Genomic DNA, 22,656 nt, shown 5'->3' with positions numbered 1-22,656 from the left:
TTCTAGAGTCATACTCTCAGCTTTTCTCTAGGGTGCTTTCCTTACAGTGAATCTCTTATTTGTTGTACTTTGCCATATAAACAGGCTGAGAATATTCGAAAGCACCCAGTCTCATTTCTTTTCCTGAACACTCCTTACCTCAGTTTGTCTCATATTCCTGTAAGCAGCAAGAAGAAACTATGACCACCTTCAATAGGAAACCTTTTCACTTAATACAACCAAACTTAGTACTTACAAGAACTGCAGGAGGCAAACACATTAAGAATTCTGCCACCCTGTAGCAAGAATCCCTGTAACTTCAATTTTCAGTAACATGCTCCTCACTTGCTTCTGAGCCCTTACCAACAGCATCTTCAACATCTAGATATCTCCCAACAATCTGCTCAAGGCAATTTAGGCTTTCTCTAAGATGCTTGTCAAAATTCTTCGAGTTTTCACCTAATTACCAGTTCTAACACCACTGCTAATGCTGGAAAAGCTATGGAGGAAATGATGCTCCCACACACTGGTGGAACTTCCCTTCATCAACACTTCTATCAGTTTACTCCCAGGACACTACACTAGTTGCAAATGTAGTCCCTGTTAATTAGCTAATGAGTGCAAAATTGAACCCATTTTTCATACCTACAGGTCTCTGAGTATGCTAGTTTCTTTATATTGGGTACTTTTAGATGAAAGAAATAAAATCCAGCTGAAAGAGGAAAAGGAGGACTACTGCACAATTACCCAGAGGCCATCTTATTTTTCTTTTAGCTTGAATAAAAAATATATATAATATATGTTGCACATTTACACTAATATAGATTTACATATTTAATTTTCACATTTATTCATCTTCTTGTGCTAAGCTTAAAGCATGTGTTCTTTTACATGATGATCAGATTTTGTATTATTGAGACAACTTAAATTCCAACATTATGCATTAAGTTTTGGGTAATTTGTTCATATTCAGATATTCAACTCAAATTATTTGGGTGATTATCTATCTCAGGAATTATCAGATAGCATTAATTTTTGGTTCATGAAACCCTGAACAATGATTTACAGAACAATATAATCCTATAAAAATGGTACTGCTGGGGACTAAAATTGCTTAGATATATGAGTCTGGAGAATCTCTGAAGAAAGATTCTGCTACCTCAATAGTGCATTTGAATGTCACTGACAATAGAAAATACTCTCCTTAAAAGCCCAGCACACAGAGTTCAATTACTATGACTCTTATGAACTTAAAAGACAATGAGCATTTCATAAAATATTCTTCCTGCTACCTTCCATACCCATGACATACTAAATACAAATACCCCGTGTTGTTCATCAATGGCCCATAAGCATCATTTCATTTTTCTTTGCATAATCACATTATTCCCTCAACTCATAAATCTGTATGTGCTGATTACAATTCTTGCCCATCAATCCAAATTCTTTTTCCCACATGCAATATTTCTTGAATGAATCAAGGGAACAATCCTTCAGATAAAAATGGGATTGGCTAGTCACAATTAGGTCATTAATACATCAGTAAAGTTACTGTTCTTCAAAACAATGAGAAAATAAATCTTTAAAGAGATTTACATTAATGTAGACTTGTTAATGAGCAACTGTGGTGTAATTTCTCAGCTGTGTGACTTTGTCACTTAAAATTTACATAATATTTTAAGGTCCATATTTTTTGTAATAATTATCACAGAAATAACTTATTATAGCAAATGTCTCTGACTATTGACAGCTTCTAAGATGTTTGTCTCAGTTTTAATAAAAATATCAACACATTTTTCAATGAATTAAAGTAGTTATTATAATATATTAACTAAGGTATCAACTATAATTACAATATCACCAAATTTCACTACTGAAATATTAAATTGATCAAAGAAAAATTTTTACAGATTACATAAGGTCATAAAATAACTAAACAAAATGTGATCTAAAAATTATGAATTTTAACAAATGATTGGGGGAAAACACATTTTTAAGAAATTACAATTACATAAAAATTTAATATTATAGATACGTCTACACAAGCAGAGTTTTTGGAAAAAAATATTAAAGGGTATTTTATCCTTTAGATTACAAACATAAGTTGTAATGATTTTTTTTATTTGCCACTACTTGAGAATTGGTCAATTTTCAGAAATAACCAAATTTAAGTTTTTACTCAATATCAGGAAGGGGTAGAGAGAGGAGGAAGAGATAAAGGAAGGGAGAGAGAGAGAGAGAGAGAGAGAGAGAGAGAGAGAGAGAGATCAATTTGTTGCCTCCTGCAGGTGCCCTAAAGGAGGCTGGAAATCGGGGATTGAGCCTGCTAAGGAGGCACGTGCCCTTGACCAGGATTGAGCCTGCTAAGGAGGCACGTGCCCTTGACCAGAATCAAATCCTCGGCCCTTCAGTCCACAGGCCAATGATCCAACCACTTGGCCGAACCAGCCAGGGCTGAATATCAAGTTTAATTTGTGATTCTATGCATTAACCTAAGCAGGTCAAATACGAGTCAATAAAAAGTTTATATGACACATAGATAAGAACCTGAAGAAAATAGATAGAAAAATTTAATGTATAGAATGATTTGACATAAAACAGTTTATGTAGTATTGATCATAAAAGTACTATAAGTTACTAATTCATGAAATTTATCTAAACAGAATTTGATTTTAAAAACATAATTTTAATAATATTTAATTTTTAATAAAGTTATTAATTATGATAGACCTGTCTGAGTCTGAATCAGTTAGTATACTAGTCTGAGTCTGAATCAGTTATATATACTGATTCATACATACATACAGAATTCTTATGTGTACACATATACACATGTATATTTACCACATAATTTAAAAATGCATTGAAGTAAATGCATAATTGAAATGCCAACAACCTACGTTCCATAATTCGATATTGAACTTCAGAAACTTACCATACTGAAAACATTGCTGTGTAACTGTTTAGCACATGGTTTTGTTTTTTAGGTGTTATTATGCTTGATCTTAACTGTCACCTTGGCTAAAATGCTCAGTTATTTGGAAGCAACTATCTAGATGATGCTGTGAAGGTATTTTGCAGATGTGATTCACATTGACTTTAATGACATTACCTGAAATTATGTAGATGAACCTCATCCAATCAGGTTTCTTCGAAGGGATTCTACCTCCACATTGTAACGTAGACATCCTTTTCTCAGCTTCCACCCTGATGTCTTATGTATAGATTTAGGACTCAAGACTGTAACTTCAAATTTTACCTGACTTTCCAGCCCGTAGTTGTATGCTGTTGATTTAGGACTTGTCAGCCCCCCAACAATCAGACAGGCCATTTTCTTAAACTCAATCTCTCTCTTTCTCTCTCTCCATATATATTGTATTTGTCATAATATGTACCATGTGTATAATAAATATATAATATTATAATCTTTATCTATAGTTTCTGTTTATATTTGTCTTGAACACTTAACTGATACAGTGTGCCCTGGATTACCGGTTACTCTCTCTATAATCTTGGGACATTTTTTTGACATCTCTTAGTCTCTGCTTCTTTCTATTTAAAATGAGGAATATATTTCATTATTTATTTTATTGTGGTAATAACACTTAGCATGAGATCTACCCTCTTAACAAAATTTTAATTATTATCTCCAGGCGCTATTTGGCAGAGCAGATCTCTAGAATTTACTCATCTTGCACAAGTAAAATTATACCTGTTGACTAATAAACCTCTGTTTCCCCCTTCACCCAGCCCCTGAAACAACAGTTCTATTTTATTGCATCCATGAGTTTGACTAGTTTAAACACCTGGTATACATAGAATTATGCAGTGTTTGTGCTTCTGTATAAGTGGATTATTTTACTTAGCATGATGTCCTCCAAGTTCATCCATGTTGTCACACATGGCAAGAGTTCCTTCTTTTTTAAGGCTGAATAGTATTCCATTATGTGTATACTAGAGGCCCAGTGCATGAAATTCATGCAAGAGTAGGCCTTCCTTTCCCCGGCTGCTTGCACCGGCTTCCCTCCAGCTGCCCACAGGCACCCGGGACCCTGGCTTCCCTCAAAACCCCAGCTTCATCCAGAAGGTCATCTGGGGGACATCTAGTCTAATTAGCATATTATACTTTTATTATTATAGATAATATTACTTGTAATGAGAGGTAAATGACATCATGAGTAAAAAGCATACCTTGAGAGTAGCAATAACTGTGGAGGTGCTTCTGAAATGATAGCTACTATATTTAGACTATTTAAGCAATCAAGTTTGGAGAAAAAAAACTAAAATAGATATAAACCTTTGTAAAATTGGTAACTGTTCTCTTAACACTACAAACATTATTGAGGTGTTAATTTTCTGATTCAGTGAACAAAACTTGAAAGGGACCAATTACAATAATTGAACACATTTACAACGTTAAACATGGCAAACATGGAGAAAGAGAAGCAGGTGTCTCCAAATGTAGCCATGGCAGACCCTGTCTCATGGAAGATGTTAGTGACGCTAGGAGAGAGGCTTTTTCCCTTTTAATAATGTAAGTGATGAGTGTACTTTCCAGTTCTCCCATTTTCCCATTGCCTTGCTATACCTCATTTCCCAATTGTCTATTGTGTTCCACAAACATCAGCTATGTCACAGATTTATGATACCTGAGTAGAAGGCACAGTCATTCACCCTCCAGTGCAGTAGAAATTGTTAATGAGGGCAGTGATCATTGGGATCAAACTGGATTTGTAAAATGCCTTAAATGCCTCAGGCACTGTGATGTAAGTAGCGGGTGATATTTTAGTTCTGTATTGATTTTTGTTTGTTTGTTTGTTTGTTTTAAAGTATATTTTTATTGATTTCAGAGAGAAAGGAAGAGGGAGAGAGAGATAGAAACATCAAAGATAAGAATCATTGATGGGCTGCATCCTGCACGCCCCCTGCTGGGGATTGAGCCCACAATCTGGGCGTGTGCCCTGACCAGGAATAGAACCGTGATCTCCTGGTTCATGGGTCAATGCTCAACCACTAAGCCCCACCACCCACCCAGGCAGTTCTGTATTGTTTTGATGTATATTTTCCCCTATAGATTCTGCCTCTTCAGAATTTCACCTGCAAAAGGAGATTCATAACTTCTGTTCATTTTAGCACTTACATTTTCACTACATTAGAAGGGTGAGAAACCTACACACAGAATGTAATTAGTGTTGTACAGCTGTAAACATTTAAAACAAATACCTCTTGGAGTTTAAAGTTAATCATGAGCCAGGATAAGCACACTATGAGAAGAAGGTCAGACCAACACACGTCGCTACCTGTGGTAGGTAGAAGCAACTTGACCTCATCATTGGGCTTGGGTCTCAGCAGCTGACATCGCCACTTAACTCTGTGGGTGGATGAGTCCATTCATCTTAGAGACCTTTAGCTTTTGGCCTATTAAAGGGGGGAACAAATGCTACAAATGTTTGAGAACATTGAATGTTAAACTATACGCAAATGCCTCTGCTCCCAGCATTTTACAATGTACAAAATATTACTACACGAAAAGGACCCAGGTGTGTTTGCTTTTCTATAAAAGCGTGGTTTGCGTAGGGATTCTAAGGCCCTTAAAATGTCCGGGGTGGGGGCGGGAAGTATTTTATTTTTAGAAAATCAGCATTCAATCTTGCTTATGCATCTTTTCTTATTTAATTTTAGTCCTCTGCTTCTAAAGATCAAAGATATTCTGATGTGCTTACATATCAGAAGGAACCCTTCTCATTAAATGACAAGTGCCTCATCATCAGATTTTTTTCAAAATCGTCACTGTTTGAGTTCTGAGCCGGTCCAGGTTGCATGCTACTAAGGAGAACATCTAAAAAGTTAAGTGAAAATGATACTATTTATTTTTCAGGTATTTTAAGTATAAAGTTTGATCAACAATGTACTCAAATTACCTATTTAATAATTTTTTTCATCAAATAGTGTCATATGTCATAATAATATACTCTTGACATGTTTAAATATGTCCCTGTCTCTCTTTGTAAAAACCAGGCCCAAAACAAGGACTTACAAAACTGTTTCTGAAAACCTGTCAAAATAATAAAGGACATGAGAACATTAAAAATACATTGGAGTAAAAATATCTCTGAAATGAGGATGTCATTTCTTCCCTAATCATCTATTGCCATTAAATTGGAACATCAGTCGGATTTCAAATATAACAGGAAGTCTTTTAAAAATTAACTGTCATATTATGTTACCCTATGTGATTTTATGAGATGTTGTGTTAGCAAAGAATGAGAAAGCACTGAACGTAACTCAGGGTAGTATGAAGAAGATGACGTGACTTGACAACTTAAATTTAGGAGGGAAAGTGCTTACTGTAATTTCATATCAAATATCCCCTCAAGTTATACATCTTGCATAGAAGTTTAGTGTGAAGGTTGGTAAAAATAGGTAGCCAGGAAATATGTCGGTCAAATTTCAGAAAAGATTCTAATTGTGTTGAGTAGTTTTTGTTTGTTTGTTTGTTTGTTTGTTTGTTTGTAATCCTCACCCAAGGATATTTTTTCATTGATATTTAGAGAGAGTGGAAGGAAAGGGGAGAGACAGAGACAGAAGCATCTATGTGAGGGTGATACATTGATTGGTTGCTTCCCACACTTGGCCCTGGTCAGGGCTAGAGACCAAGCTTGCAATCGAGGTATATACCCTTGACTGGAATCGAACCCTCAGCCCTTCAGTCACAGCTGGCACTCTGTCTACTGAGCCAAACCAGCTAGGGCTTGTGTTGAGTAGTTTTAAGATGCTTCTTTGTTTCTGGAAAACACACACACACACACACACACACACACATACACACACGCACACGCACACATGCACACGCACACACGCACACATGCACATATATACACACACACAATAGGGGGTGGTGGCAAGATAAACTTTACCAATAATACACTAAACAATTTAAAAATCAAATGCTTATTCTTGAACATTTATTCCTGGAGAAGAAAGTAAGATAAGATCTTCAGCTTTGAATAATAGATATTTACAAGTAGAAAAAAAAAAAATCTCTAAATGAAAACCCTTTTTAAAGCCATGATATTATTTTATTTAAATCATCAATATTCTGGACATGGCTTACTTTATGAAGAGAAGATTCATTCTCTGCTGAAGCATAATTGCATTATCAGATATTAAAAAGAAGCCATAAATCACAGAATGGAAATTAGCCTTCCAATGGACACTTTATACTCTGAAGATGATTTTATTTTAACATTTTTGTTGTCAACCACAGCAGTAGCATGCTAAGATGGGAAACCCAAATTTCAACATCACTCCAACCTGAATAAAATTTAAATATATGAACAGTAAATTGAATAATCAATAATAGACTTTTAGGCAGATAACCATCTCTTTGGCAGTAAGTGGCACAAGGGCAAATGTATCTGAACAAGCTCCATCGTCATTAGGGTCAAAGCTTTGCAGGACCTTGTAGCAGCTAGAAGGTATTTCCATGTTTTCCATTGCTCCATTCTTTGTGCAGTGCTCCATTAAAAATTTGCAATGACACAACCACTTTTTCTTCATTGCCTATTCAGATTTGTAAATGGAATTCATTGCAAGCAATGCCATTTTACAGATTAAATTAATGTTATTATAAAGAGCTTTAAAACTCACAGATATTTATGAATCATACTGAGAAGGATCTGTACTCACTTATAATGATGAACTGAACTCCTCTAGGTTTTCCCAGATGAAATTGCCAACATGCCCATATTTTGAGCACAAAACTTATGATAACTAGAATTCTGAAAGGGACAGGAAAGAAGTTCTGTGCCAAGGATGTGTCAGTTGGGATTAGCATGTTACTGGTGGATTGAATGAAATTCTGCTTTCAAAGTTGGTTGATCTGTGCATAGGCAAAGTTAAAAGTATTCCAAACTAAGTGTATGAGTATTTAGCATATATGTTGGTGTAGAACATTACAATAACATCTCCCAATTGATTTCATCTCTTTGCAATGTGACATTGCTGGTAGTTGTTCCTGCCATGAATAGGTGAAGTTTTTCTCTTCTCCTCTATACGGGCTGGCCTAGAAACCTGTGTTGGTAGAGTGTGGCTCTTCTAGTCTTCATCCTAATGATTGAGCATGAACAAGTCCAGGTAAGAAGAGGGGAAGGATTGTCTAGTCAACCTACACAAAAAGGAGAAATCATAAATTACTATTGTTTAAGCCACTAAGTTTTGGAGGGATTTGTTTCACAAGAATAAATAAATTAAACAATATCAACATTAAGGTGAAAATTTAAAGATAATCAGATATTACATCAAATTTCCAAAACTGTTCTCTTTCTGTTGTTTATATGAGAAGTATAATACTCATGATTCAAGAACTCAGCTACTTAGACTTTACCTTTTGCTAGTTGTTGGGCTGGGAAACAAACAAACAAACAAACAAAAAGGCCTAAAATGCAAAATGAAAATCATTATTATCATTAGAGTAAAAGCTTGGCTAACTAGAAGTTTCAGTCAAATCATTACAAGAAAGATGGCAATAAAGTAAGCTAATATTAAGGTGTTTTTTTTGTATTTGCAGGTGATTTTGAGTTATGTTTAAATATGGTGGTCCTCATATATAGGGAGTTTTTAAAAACACTGATGCCTGATTTCCACTCTAGGATCTCTGATTTAACTGATCTGTGTAGGCCTGGGTATTAGATTATTCCTTAAGCAGAGAACATAGTCTAAATCTTTTCCCCATATGTGTTTACATATATTTTTAAAAATGTATACATACATGATTTTGAATATGTTAATAATAAAAAATATATCATTCTTTATATACATATTTTAAAAATACATATGCATATATGTTTATACAATACATATAAGAAAATGACTCATTTCTTATTAATATATTATATGTATAAAATATACATCTCTCTATATATGTGTGTGTATAAATATGTATAACTAATAGTAATAATGGTGACTTTGTTCTCTTACTAAGTCTGATAATCTGACACTATCTTATTTATATTAATTTGCAAAGAAGATGCTATATTAAACAAAAAAAATTGACAAATGTTGGGAATGTCTCTAGCTAGAAACTGAGTAATAAAACTGTTATTTACATTATTCTATTTAATTCTAATTACTAGGTTGCATTTCAGAAACAGTTGATATAAAACAACTGAAGTGTTAATCTGAAATGCAGGATGTGCTTTTTAAATCAATTATGGTTATGATTCCTGAAATTTATATAGTAGTATCACTCAAAATAATCTAATTATCATTCATACAATATCTCAGTAAGCAAAGTACTTATCAAATTTAATGATAATATAAATACAAGAGTTACCATCCTAGAAATAAATGTCATTGTAATATAAATATTCTACCCCTGATCTTTTTACCTAACTGCGGTTTACTTACAGACTCCATAAATCCTGGGGTTAGGTCCCCGACAATTCATTTCTTCTCTCTCATAATAATGAACTTTTAACACTATGTTTCATTAAAGGTTGTGCTATGAAGATATAGCTGAGTTTATTTAAATATATACCTATAATTTTATATTAATTAATGATAGTTAAATATAAATTATGTTCTCTTTATTTTTAAATTTAAATTTTTACTTAGACTTTGTATAAATTAATTCCAATAATGTAGTTCCCTCATACTATTCTCTGTTAAAAATTAAATTCCTCTCCAAAAATATGACTCAACATTTTTCTAATTTGAAATCCTCTCTATTCGAATTATCGCACAGAAAGGTGGCCCATAAATGAAAATCAACGTATGTATCCAGATATTTTTGAATGGTCTTCTACTCCTTTTTATTTCAGTGCAAAATTCATAAGCATTGCATACATTTTCTTATTGATTTATATTTGTTATGATAGAAAACATCCATTATTTTCCCTGTTGATACTCGGTATCAATGTTAACATGGTGATTGACTAAACTCTGAAATGTACCAGGGTTTTCTCCCAGGAGCCACATACAGCTCCGAGAAGTATAGCTCTGTTGCTCAAATGCAGTGAAATGGAACAGCTCTGATGTACTGTTTCCATGGGAATGTACTTGGGAATTCCGATGGTGTTTCTCCACGGAAAGACCTTCTGCTCAGTAAGTAGCAGGGACAGTGACTGACAAACCCTATTTAATAGCGAGACAGAACGGTCCTTATTCCAATGAACTAGCAACTCCTTCCGGTGCCCAAACATGATGTCCTCCACCCGCAGCAGAGCTGTAGAATGCCTGCTAGCAAACACTGCAGATGGGCCTGGTAAGAATGCGCGCATTCCCATCTAGAGCAACATGTGTCCTGTGCTCTCCTGGGTCCTAATGAAAGACAAATGTCCCCTCATTCCGTCAGAGAACAAGACAAAAAAGTCTGCTATACTTTGCCTAGAGGAGTATGATTCCAGTACAGTACTGTCATGACTCCGAGGAAAGAGAAGTTAGATGCATCCTCTATTTGGTATATAATGATATATTACAATATTGTTCTAACACATATAGCATATACATACATAATGCTATAGAAGTACCAATAACAAATTATATTTTACATTGTCTAGTAATAATAAAAAAATACACGTTTACTTATTATTTATCAGGCATAGTCTAAATTTTTTTTTACTTATTAAGTCACTTAATTTTTATAAAATTCTTATTTGGCACATTGGACAGATAAAAAAATAAAGTACAAAGAAATTAATATGACTAAAATCATTAATATCTGTAATATGATTCAGCGCTGAGATTTAAAGGCAGTAAGTCTAGCTCCCAGACTCTATGCTTTGAAAAGTTATATGAATTGGCCTCTAACATAGTATAATTATCAGAACAATACTGTATTTCAGCTTCTTTTCAGATAATGTATCCTAGTAACTTGGGAGAGGTTCTCATACCTAGTTATTATTCCATCACAGAAGAACAAAGTGATCAGAATATAGTACTCTTTTACTAAGAATCTGTTTGTAGTTAGAAAAATATCATATATCATATAAGCTTTAACACTGAGACTTTAATACTAGTTTAACTTAACTTTGGAGATGGCATATATGTGTTATCTCTGCAGGTGTAGTTGCATTAATCACTCTTCTCTCCCATGTTGAGGGGATAAAATTACCTTTAATTAATAAGAGCAAACAGAGCATGTAGGTAAGAAAAATTATCCAGGTTATCAGGTTGGAGGGGAGTAAGCATACATAATAGATATTTAATGGTCAAAATGACTGATGACAGCATAGCGAAGGAAGGGAAGATGAGAGTAAGGAAGCACAGGAGAGGAGGGTGGGGTAGTCTTAATCTGTGATGATAAGAAGAGCAAGATAAACAAAGGTGTTTAAAATTGCAGAGGCCCCAATTTTTCTCACTGGCTTCTAAATAAATGTGTGATACTCTTCTGTTCCTATGTGAAAATAAAAATTGGGGAGAATGAACAATAAGAGAAATCAAGAAGAGAAAATGTTACTGGAGGCAGGAAACTAGATAATCTCTGAATCTTCTGTGTGGCTGAGATAGAAGGAGGAATGGGATGTGAGTAGCTCTCCAAGAGAAGGCAGTGCTGTCTGTGTGCTCAGTTGGTTGGAGTGCCCTCCCATGCGATTGGGATGTGTATGGCTGTTTCTCTCTCACATCAATGTTTCTCTTTCTCCCTCTCTCCCTTCCTCTCTATCTAAAAACCAATAAAGTAAGTGGAAGCTTATACTTAAGATTCCGAGTTAATTGGTTTTATATTTGGAGACTTAATAAATAGGAGAAATGCTCAGTCACTCTTGAAAAAGCAAACTTTAGATGAGTCAACTGTGTATTTTTAAAAAATAATTCCTTGCTCTGGCCATTTCACTCAGTGGTTGGTTAATGCATTAGCCAGTGCTCCTAGGGCTCCCAGGTTCCATTCCTGGTCAAGGGCATGTACCTGGGTTGCAGGGTTGCAGGTTTGATCCCCAACACCAGTCCAGGCAAGTGTAGGAGACAACCAATTGATGTCTCTCTCTCTCTCTCTCTCTCTCTCTCTCTCTCTCTCTCTCTCTCTCTCTCTCCCCCTCCATTATCCTTTCCTTCCTTCCACTTTCTTTAAAAAACAAACAAACAACCCTTACAAGACAATCAGTGGGGGGTGGGGGGGGGCGGGGAACATCCTCAGGAGAGGATTAACAACAATAAAAAATAATAAAATATAATAAAAATAATTAGTTGCTTGAGGAAGCATCACAATTATAGTATCATTCCTAGTATATTTATCATTAGCATGACGTTTCAAAGTTCGGATTTGGAAATAGAAAATGAAAACCCAAGGTAATTAACTCTACTAAAATAATGTACATATATATTTGTATATGGAGAACAAGATTGATGATAACCTCTCCTCAGCCCAACACCAGCTCTCAAACTAAGGAAGCTCAAGTTTTTAGCTTCTGGGAGGGAGGTAAAGGGGTAGTTGGAGGGGCTGGCCAATTCAGGCAAGGAGCAGCAGGTAACCCGGCCTCAGGAACAGATGGGAGGAGTGGGGTGTCCAGTGTTCTCCTACCTAAATCCTCTTGATTCGACATAGAAATATAAGAAATTAACTGGAAGCCTCATGGAATTACTAACATTTTCCTGTAAGTTCCAATAAACCATAGGACCAAGCCTCCTCTATTAATATTTAAATTGAACCTGACAAGTACCACCAGGTGGCACCACATTTCAGTTGAGACACCAGTGGATTTGAACCTGATCCACATTCAATGGTGCTCTCAACTTGCACAAGATCATCCTAATAATTGCTTTAAGCATTCTATAATATAACACCCATTTTAAATAACTGGATTTTCAGGTTACTCTTGGTGCATTTTACTGTATATGCCAAAAACAATTCGTAACCCCTAGGGTTCCATAAGTTTTATATCTGCCTAGTGCATATCATTTGGAGGCAAAAGATTGTTACCTAATCTAGGGAATCTACATTGGCTGCCAACGTGCTCTGGAAATCACCTGAGGACCACCATTAGGGAACATAAATTAACTTGCTTGGGTCCACAACCTTCCAACAAAGAAAAAAGAATTAAACAAACAAACAAAACCACCCCACCCCATTTTAAAAAATACATATAAAAAAGATAAGAGAATATGAGAAACTGGAATCTTTAAGAAACAGCAAGGAGGGCTTCCAATTCCTATATGAAAACCTGATTTACTAATAAGCCATCATCTCATGGATGACAACTGCACTATCTAGGTAAAATATTGAGAACTAAAAATAAAGAAAAGCAGGTAGATTTTAAGGGTGCCCATAATGTGAAGGAAGTTACCTGGTAAGTTTTCTGTTTGGCTGGGCTTTGTCATGAGGGCAGTTCCAGTGACAAAACTTAGTCCATTAGAGTGACTTTTGTGGCTCTGGCTATAAATGCAGGAAAATATCTGTGACAGCCAGGATGAAGTTTCAGAAGAGAGAGAGAGCATGATCTAAAAGGAAACAAATAACTAAAAACTTCTGCATCCGAATCCTGTCCCTGTGTCTGGTGCATCTTTGAAATATGCATCCGTGGGGTAGATGAAGATCAGTATGGACTAGGCTTGAAAGACAGCAGTGGAAACGCAGACCTGATATGCTGTCAGCTCCAGAGGCAAAGTCAAGTCTCAGGTTTGAGTGCAACCAGGTGAATATTCTTCTAAAACAAAAACATCAACCCTCTTCATAGGACTTGAACAGTGTCCACAGTCTCTCAATAAAATCTGCACGATGTCCAGGATATTATGGACACAATTTTATGAAATTAAGTTTAGGTAAATGGGCAAATCCTTAGGGAGATATTAGTTGTGAGATATCAAGAATAATTTTGAATCTATAGTAATTTTCATAGTGACACAGGTGTAGGAAAATAGAGCAATGGAAGAGAGCCCAGAATCATATCCTTGTATATGTAGATACTTGACAGATAACAAAAGTGTAACCATACAGAGGGAGGCAGCATATGGAAAAAATTGAAAGTGAACTCATAACTCACAGAAATCATCTTAAGGTGGTTATAGGCCAAAGTGTGAAATGCAAAAATATTACCATTTTTTAGGATAATATAGAAAAACATCCTCTTACTTTGGATAGGAAAAGTTTATTTTAAGGAAAAAAAAAAGCACTAAGTAGCTAAAAATTAATAATCCCAACCATATGAAATTTATGTTTTCCTCAAAATATTATCTACTTATATAAAAACCAGGGGTGGTGTTCATTACGACCACAACCACCACAACCAAGCAGAAGGAAGTCAGTCCTGCAGGGGTTGTCTTGGCAACGGCTGCACCCTTCCCAGAGCTGTTTCCTTTAAGGGTGGGGTTTGAGGCAGAAACCCACCCTGGGAGCGTGGAGGCATTATCTTTATAAAGTGTGCCACGTCAGTACAACCATGGGTGAACCTGAGTGCGGGCAGCTGAAAGGCTTAGAAAGGACAGACAAGAGAATGAAAGCCGGGTCTTGGTGGGACGCTGCTTCTCTGAGAGACAGCGACCATGCCCACAGCCATGCCTTTATTTTATAGCAGATGCCACGAGGCAAAGTAAGGGTGTGACCAAGATGTTTACAACATTCTCCTGGGTTTCAATCCTACTCAACTACATGCACCTGAACTCTATCAAGCCTACATCACTCAGGCACTTGGGGCCACGTGTCCGGACCATAGGTTCAAGCTTACAACTACAGCTGTTGGCTATAATTGTGCTGGGAGGGCCCTGCCCTCCAAGCTGGGACTTGCACATGGCAATGAGAGGACTGTGCCCGCTCATCAGTCCTCATCAGTCCAAGGCTTGAACCTGTCCAAAACACTGTAGCGGCTCCCCACAATAAAGTTTTAATTCTGTTTTTTTTTTTGTTACTGATGTTTTGGCCCCACCCCATAACAAAGAAACAATTTCTGGAGGATGAGGCCCAGGAATCAGGATTTTAAAAAGATTCCCAGGTGATTCTAATGTGCAGCCAAGGTTGAGAATCACTGCTATAGATAATATTAAAAATATATCTATTATATATATATTCTTTGTCCAAAAAATGAGCATGTTCAAAAATTAAATGAAGAAAATTTGGATATACTCGATGGAGATTGTCACACATATTTGAGTGATGATTCCATTGATTCCACAGATGATACTGAAAAGGAAAATTTTCCCATCAAATTTCTTAATAGTATTACTCCTTCGGGAATGCCATGTCATAAATTAAAATTGAAAGTGGGTGCAATCATCATGCTATTGAGAAATCTCAATAGTAAATGGGGTCTTTGTAATGGTACTAGATTTATTATCAAAAGATTACAACCTAACATTATCAAAGCTGAAGTATTAACAGGATCTGCAGAGGGAGAGGCTATTCTGATTCCAAGAATTAATTTGTGCCCATCTCACATTAAATTGATTTGATGACGGTTTCCCGTGATGCCAGCATTTGTGATGACTATTAATAAATCACAAGGACAAACTCTAGACAAAGTAGGCATATTCCTACCTGAACCCGTTTTTGCACATGGTCAGATATATATTGCTTTCTCTCGAGTTTGAAGAGCATGTGATATTACAGTTAAAGTTCTAAGTACTTCATCACAAGGGAAATTAGTCAAGCACTCTGAAAGTGTTTTCACTCTTAATGTGGTGTACAGGGAGATATTAGAATAAGTTTAATCACTTTATCAGTCATTGTTTGCAGCACTGTTGTTTTCATATCACGTTTTTGTCGTTTTTATATCATGCCTCTGTTATTGTTATATCGTTTTGTTACTGTGTATATATTAATAAATTTATGTATTATTTTCATATACATTTTACTAATTTCCTTTCATCTCTCAGACTTCTATTATAGAGAAAAGGAAAATAGCAATATTAAAATATCTCTGCTAATTAATTCCCTTTTTAAAAAAATATATATTTTATTGATTTTTTACAGAGAGAAAGGGAGAGGGATAGATAGTTAGAAACATCAATGAGAGAGAAACATTGATCAGCTGCCTCCTGCACACTCCCCACTGGGGATGTGCCCACAACCAAGGTACATGATGATTGTATCCACTTTTTATTTTAATTTATGACATGGCATTCCCGAAGGAGTAATACTATTAAGAAATTTGATGGGAAAATTTTCCTTTTCAGTATCATCTGTGGAATCAATGGAATCATCACTCAAATATGTGTGACAATCTCCATCGAGTATATCCAAATTTTCTTCATTTAATTTTTGAACATGCTCATTTTTTGGACAAAGAATATATATATAATAGATATATTTTTAATATTATCTATAGCAGTGATTCTCAACCTTGGCTGCACATTAGAATCACCTGGGAATCTTTTTAAAATCCTGATTCCTGGGCCTCATCCTCCAGAAATTGTTTCTTTGTTATGGGGTGGGGCCAAAACATCAGTAACAAAAAAAAAAACAGAATTAAAACTTTATTGTGGGGAGCCGCTACAGTGTTTTGGACAGGTTCAAGCCTTGGACTGATGAGGACTGATGAGCGGGCACAGTCCTCTCATTGCCATGTGCAAGTCCCAGCTTGGAGGGCAGGGCCCTCCCAGCACAATTATAGCCAACAGCTGTAGTTGTAAGCTTGAACCTATGGTCCGGACACGTGGCCCCAAGTGCCTGAGTGATGTAGGCTTGATAGAGTTCAGGTGCATGTAGTTGAGTAGGATTGAAACCCAGGAGAATGTTGTAAACATCTTGGTCACACCCTTACTTTGCCTCGTGGCATCTGCTATAAAATAAAGGCATGGCTGTGGGCATGGTCGCTGTCTCTCAGAGAAGCAGCGTCCCACCAAGACCCGGCTTTCATTCTCTTGTCTGTCCTTTCTAAGCCTTTCAGCTGCCCGCACTCAGGTTCACCCATGGTTGTACTGACGTGGCACACTTTATAAAGATAATGCCTCCACGCTCCCAGGGTGGGTTTCTGCCTCAAACCCCACCCTTAAAGGAAACAGCTCTGGGAAGGGTGCAGCCGTTGCCAAGACAACCCCTGCAGAACTGACTTCCTTCTGCTTGGTTGCGGTGGTTGTGGTCGTAATGAACACCACCCCTGGTTTTTATATAAGTAGATGGATACACAGATATTGTTATAAAGGAAATTTCTTTTACTATATGAATAATTTAAGTTTGATGATTTTAGTATGGAAGGTTTTTTTTTTTTTCCTTTTTTTTTTTGCTTAAGTTTTAACAAATACCTCTGCAGTGTATAAATGTATAACTTCTTGCATTGCAGACAAAGGCAATTTTGGAAGTTATATTTGGGGTATATTCTAATGGTGCAGCTGCAATAGCAAGAAAAATTCTGGAATAGCTACCTTAATTAAGGAAGTTGTATTGTAATGTGAGGCTTCACAATAGTTTCTTCATGGAAAATGTTATGTTAGGACGCTGAGGCACCAGAGGCTGCGTAGAGTTCTGGTCATCCGGTTGTGCTGCCATGAACTTGGCTGAGGTGGAGTTTCTAGTGGAGAAGATGCTGGTGACCATTATCCTGAACTTCAGTCTGGAAATATCTACCTGATGGGGCAGAGGTAAGGGTCCCTTTAGCCCTGGCTTCCAAGTGCAAGTGCCTCTCAGATGGTGATTAACCTAAAACAAAGACAGAAGTGTCTTTTGCTTCTTCCTTCGGAGTGGATGGATGGGCAAAAATTGGGGAAGATTAGGGATCATGGAGGAATAGAAGAAACTTTTACCCCTATGCATAGCTCTTACTGACCAAACTTATTACATCATGCTTCAGACAACTCCCCAAAGCGGATCAAGGATGTGTGGGACACTCCCATGCCAAACTCCGATGTCTGCTGGCAGCTTTGTGAGGCAGCAGGAGGCACATGCCAGGCTGGGTAACTTGACCTTGATGGAGATCCACACCAGCAGGGCTTTCCTCACACAAGCACTCAATCACTTGTACAAACTCTGCACAAACCCGCAACGTTCTGAAAGTGCCCAGTCTCAGGATTGATTTGCAGAGGCCTGTGTCTGCTGGCAGGAGGCTTACAGGGTGGTATGTGAGTGCTCAGGATAGAGGTACTCATAGGCCTGGATCTCTAGGACCGTTTTTGAAGGTAAGAAAAATGTGTAATGAAGCAAGGAGTGGATTCATAACATTGTTGGAATCAAGTTGCACCTAGTCCTGGAGATATTCTTTATTTTCACATCTGTCACACGAAGCCAACTTTTCTTTTATAGGGGAAAAAAAAGCTTTGGCAAATAAGCAATCCTCCCTCGCAGAGTCTCAGGGCTCCCACGGAACTGTTATGTGTGGGTGAGTGTTCAGTGACCTTAGGTGTTGCTTTGAAAAGATAGACATACAAGTGGTGATGTGGCCCGAGGGCTTTTTTTTTTTTTTTTTTTTGTATTTATTGATAGGATCTCCTCGGCTAATCTTAGAATCTAGAAATTGCCCACACAGAGACTAAACTGTTGAAAATCCTATCTTGGTTATTTATCTTAGACAATGGGTTAAATCATGATTAAATGGGGAAAAAAAGAAAATGTTATGTTAAAAATAATAAAGTCATTTCTATTAACTGAAGTGCTTAGTGATGTAGTAAAATTATAAATGTGTAAAAATTCACGGGTTAAAATTGATATTATTTTTCATCAAGTAATAAAATAGAAAGTAATTATAAGTAACACTGTAGGCTGAGCTACAAGGTATATTGATAGTAAAGAGCCTATCAAGAATGTTTGCACTAAGAAAAGATGTTGTGATGTTTTTGTCAGGTAAGAAACCAGTTTGATTCCAACTGTGAACTACATGTGAACAAAACAGCTGTATTTGCTTATTGGCCTGATATTTGTCATTTTAGCAATTCTATTGCTTGTGCAAGAATGAGGCAACGTTTATTTCAATGGTAGAAAAAGTTAAAGAAGAGCAACAAAAGTGAGAAGTTGGAGCTTTCAATAGATTGCAAAGACAGGTTCCAAAAGTTAACTTTTTTAAAAAGGTAGATGATGATTCTGTTATTATACATCTGCCAAATTTGTCATAGGACACCATATAAATTTTGTAGTATACTTTGAGTTTTTCCCATCCAAAGAAGAACTGTTCATATGAAAATCATGGTTTCAGAATCAATTTATTTCACTAAACAATAATATAAACTAACCATAACTCTACTGCATAAATTATTACAATTGCTACTGGTGAAGGATTGAAGACAATTTTGAGCATATAACATAATTTCCTTCACTTTTAATAAACATGAAAGTGAATATCCTTAGCTTTCTAAAATTGCTTTTAAAATCTCCTCTTCCTGGAGTTTCTGGAAAGGGAAGTTCAGAAAAAGTGGTTTCTCTACTCTGAGTACTATTAAAAACAAAGCAGAAACCATTTAGCTATGAATAATACCCTGTAAGTAGCATTGCCATCAATCCAAGCTATTTTAAAGGAGTTAATAAGCAAGAAATGAACTCATTTGTAACATTAAAAACTTTACATATTGGTGGAATCAGTGTTCATTCTGTTTACCTACTAGCATCTAACATGAGGGAAGTGCTATTTTATTCCCAAGAGTTGTCCAGCTATTATGAAGCTGTGATTTGCAATATCATCTCCTATGTGTACGCTTAATAAACAATATGTATAGTTTTATAATTTTTATGCTATATCTGTTCTGATAATATTAATTAAAATTCACTTATTGCTGTTGAATAATAAAACCTTTTAAAGAAGAATTTAAACAGTGTTTTTAAAATGCTATCCTAAATAGCTGGAGTAATTAGTAAAATTTGGAAATTTATAAAATTCAATATTTAAATCAAAACAATTTCATTTAAACGGTGAAAAATGCCAGCGTAAGCGTTGTCATGCAATAAATTATCAACAAGAATAAAGACACTGTGTAATTATGACTTTGAGTGCAGGAAAGAAGATCGAGGAAGAAACAATAAGGGGGTGAGGGCATAAGTGGGGGGGGGGGTTATGTGGGGATAAGGACACATATGTAATAACTTAATCAACAAAGAAAATTTTTAAAAAAGAAAGACCCTAACTCAGAGATTGAAAGGTGACTCTGAGCCCTAGCTGGTTTGCTCAGTGGATAGAGCGTCAGTCTACAGACTGAATGGTCCCAGGTTCGATTCTGGTAAAGGGCATGTACCCAGGTTGCAGGCTCGATCCCCAGTAGGAGATGTGCAGGAGGCAGCTGATCAATGATTCTCTCTCATCATTGATGTTTCTAACTCTCTCTCCCTCTCCCTTCCTCTCTGAAAACAGGGGGGGTGAAGGCATGAGTGGGTGAGTAATGGGGAGATAAGAACACATATGTAATACCTTAATCAATAAAGAAATTAAAAGTAAAAAAAATAAAATAAATAAATAAAAATATTTTTTTTTAAAAAAAAAGAAAAGTGACTCTGAAAGAGAACTGAAGTAATTGTGATGTACTGGGGAAGCAGAGAGAGCGATATCTGTTTTATCTGCTTGAGGTAACAAACGGGGCACATGAAGCTTGCGCTCTTCCCTATCTCTCTCACTTTGGATCTGAGATGAGTATTCTTGTTGGTTCCTAGTTATTCCGTAAACTGGAGATAAAAACTGTCCTTGGGGAGTGCGGTCTCAGTTACAGCCTAGCCTATGACTATGTGATTCCTAAGGTGCATGCTTTTACCTAGGTCAGGAGCAGAGCTGACATTTTTGTCTCCATCTGCTTGGCTCCTTTGTCCATTCAATTTTGGACAGAAATCTGGAAATTCCCAATGCCTACCTAGAAAGGCAGTTTCGCAAGTCAGAAGCTGAAAATGTGAGGGGAGATAACCGCTTTCATAAAAATAAGAATTTATTATTTTCCTTGTGTATATATATATATATATATATATATATATATATATATATAATAATTCTCTCTCTCTCTCTCTCTCTCTCTCTCTCTCTCTCTCTCTCTCCCCTTAGCACTTATATATCATCTAATATTCTAATCTAATATTCTAGTCTTTGAACCAAGAGATTTCATAAATACTTTTTAAAAATCGATTGGAGAGAGAAAGAGGGAAGAAGAGAGAGAGAGAGAGAGAGAGAGAGAGAGAGAGAGAGAGAGATCAATTTATTGTTCCACTTATTTAGGTGTTCATTGGTTGCTTCTTTTTTTTTTTTTTAATATATTTTTTTTATTGATATTTTACAGAGAGGAAGGGAGAGAGATAGAGAGTTAGAAACATCGATGAGAGAGAAACATCGATCAGCTGCCTCCTGCACATCTCCTACTGGGGATGTGCCCGCAATCCAGGTACATGCCCTTGACCGGAATCGAACCTGGGACCTTTCAGTCCGCAGGCCGACGCTCTATCCACTGAGCCAAACCGGTTTCGGCCATTGGTTGCTTCTTGTATGTTCCCTGAACAGAGGTCAAACCTGAAACCTTGGAGTATCAGGATGACACTCTAACCTACTGAGCTACCCCAGCAAGGGCCCATAAATACTTTTGATAACACTGTCATCCATATTTTATTATCAGAAATAATATCATGTTTTGCAATTCATCCTGTTGTGAAATACACTATGCCTGTTACTCTGGTCACCAAATTATTCTTGCTGCAGGGAAATTTTTCTATATTACCTATTATTACAGAAAGGGTCATCAGAGAGAAAAATGATGCTATCTTTGCAGCTACTTTAACACAGTCCTTTAAGTACAGACTTTTCATACTCGGCTCCATTCACAGGAGTTCTTGTCACCTTGCATTATATGCAGCACAAAGACTTAAAGATATTCCCTCTGGTTAAATTTTAAAAAACCCTAACAGTTTTCCAGAGCACACAGGATTAATCACACATAATAATTAGGCAAAGTGACAACACACTTATTATAAAAGAATATATACACCATTAAACAAACAGTGGCAGAAACTCTAGGAAGGAGAAAAATAAACATGAATTGGTGATGATAAAGGGGGGGGGAAGGAAAAAACACCCAAAATATAAATTCTCATTTTCACTGTTAAAGTATTTAGGGTCTAAGGATGTCAATGTTCTGGTTCTTTGGTGTCTGCACTGACCCCTCTTGGTAATGTGTCACCTGCAGAGGAACATGTGGCCTTGGCAGATGCCTGTTAGCCTGGCACATCGAGCTGATTAATAAGCATCTTGTTTTTCATGTTTAATTTTATGCTCTTAACCACTTCTTGATGCCAAAGGAGTCAAGTGAGAGTACAATCCAGAGGAGGAATTTTTAACACCACAAGATAGAAATAGATGAACAGACCATTTTCATTGTGTGCTTCTGTTTCTGAAAGCTGCTTCCATTGTACCAAAGAAGTATGACAAGTAAGGGATTTCTCTGGTTGACCTATGTGTTATGCTAAAGGAAGCACCCTTCTTACATTTGACTTTGTTAGTGTAAAGCACCAAAACCAAACCAATGGCGCAAAGAAATTATTGGTTTTCCCCAATCCTGCTTTTGGGTATTTTTTTTAATAAGTCCCATAGTCATTTTATAGTCTATATTCTCACTCATGTTCATAAAAGGACGATCTGTGTATTCCTTTGGTTTCCTTAAGTTTTGTTTGAGTGCTGGTCAGTTCACCTCCCAGCTCCTCCCATCAAATGTGCAAATGTATTTATACATTACTGGTCTGTCTCTTGCATATTTCTCCAGATAACCAGGGGTTGAATGGGACTTGACATGTTTACTCTCTCTGTAGGTCACTGGCATTTCTTGTAGTAACAGAGATACTGCTGGAAGGTACAGTCATGTCTTACC

The 22,656-nt window shown here is 36.4% G+C and overlaps 1 pseudogene across 1 annotated transcript; it reads left to right on the top strand.

Moving 5' to 3' along the window:
* The first annotated feature begins 17,390 nt into the window (after positions 1–17,390).
* LOC308522109 (DNA replication complex GINS protein PSF2-like) lies at positions 17,391–17,915 on the top strand (annotated as a pseudogene). The gene has a single exon. The product of its transcript is annotated as a DNA replication complex GINS protein PSF2-like (transcript).
* The last annotated feature ends 4,741 nt before the right edge of the window (positions 17,916–22,656 follow it).

This window comes from Myotis nattereri (assembly GCF_964212035.1).
Source record: "Myotis nattereri genome assembly, chromosome: 7".
NCBI classification, from domain to species: domain Eukaryota; kingdom Metazoa; phylum Chordata; class Mammalia; order Chiroptera; family Vespertilionidae; genus Myotis; species Myotis nattereri.
Note: the sequence above shows the minus strand (reverse complement) of the source record. Positions and strands in the feature narration are given on the sequence as shown.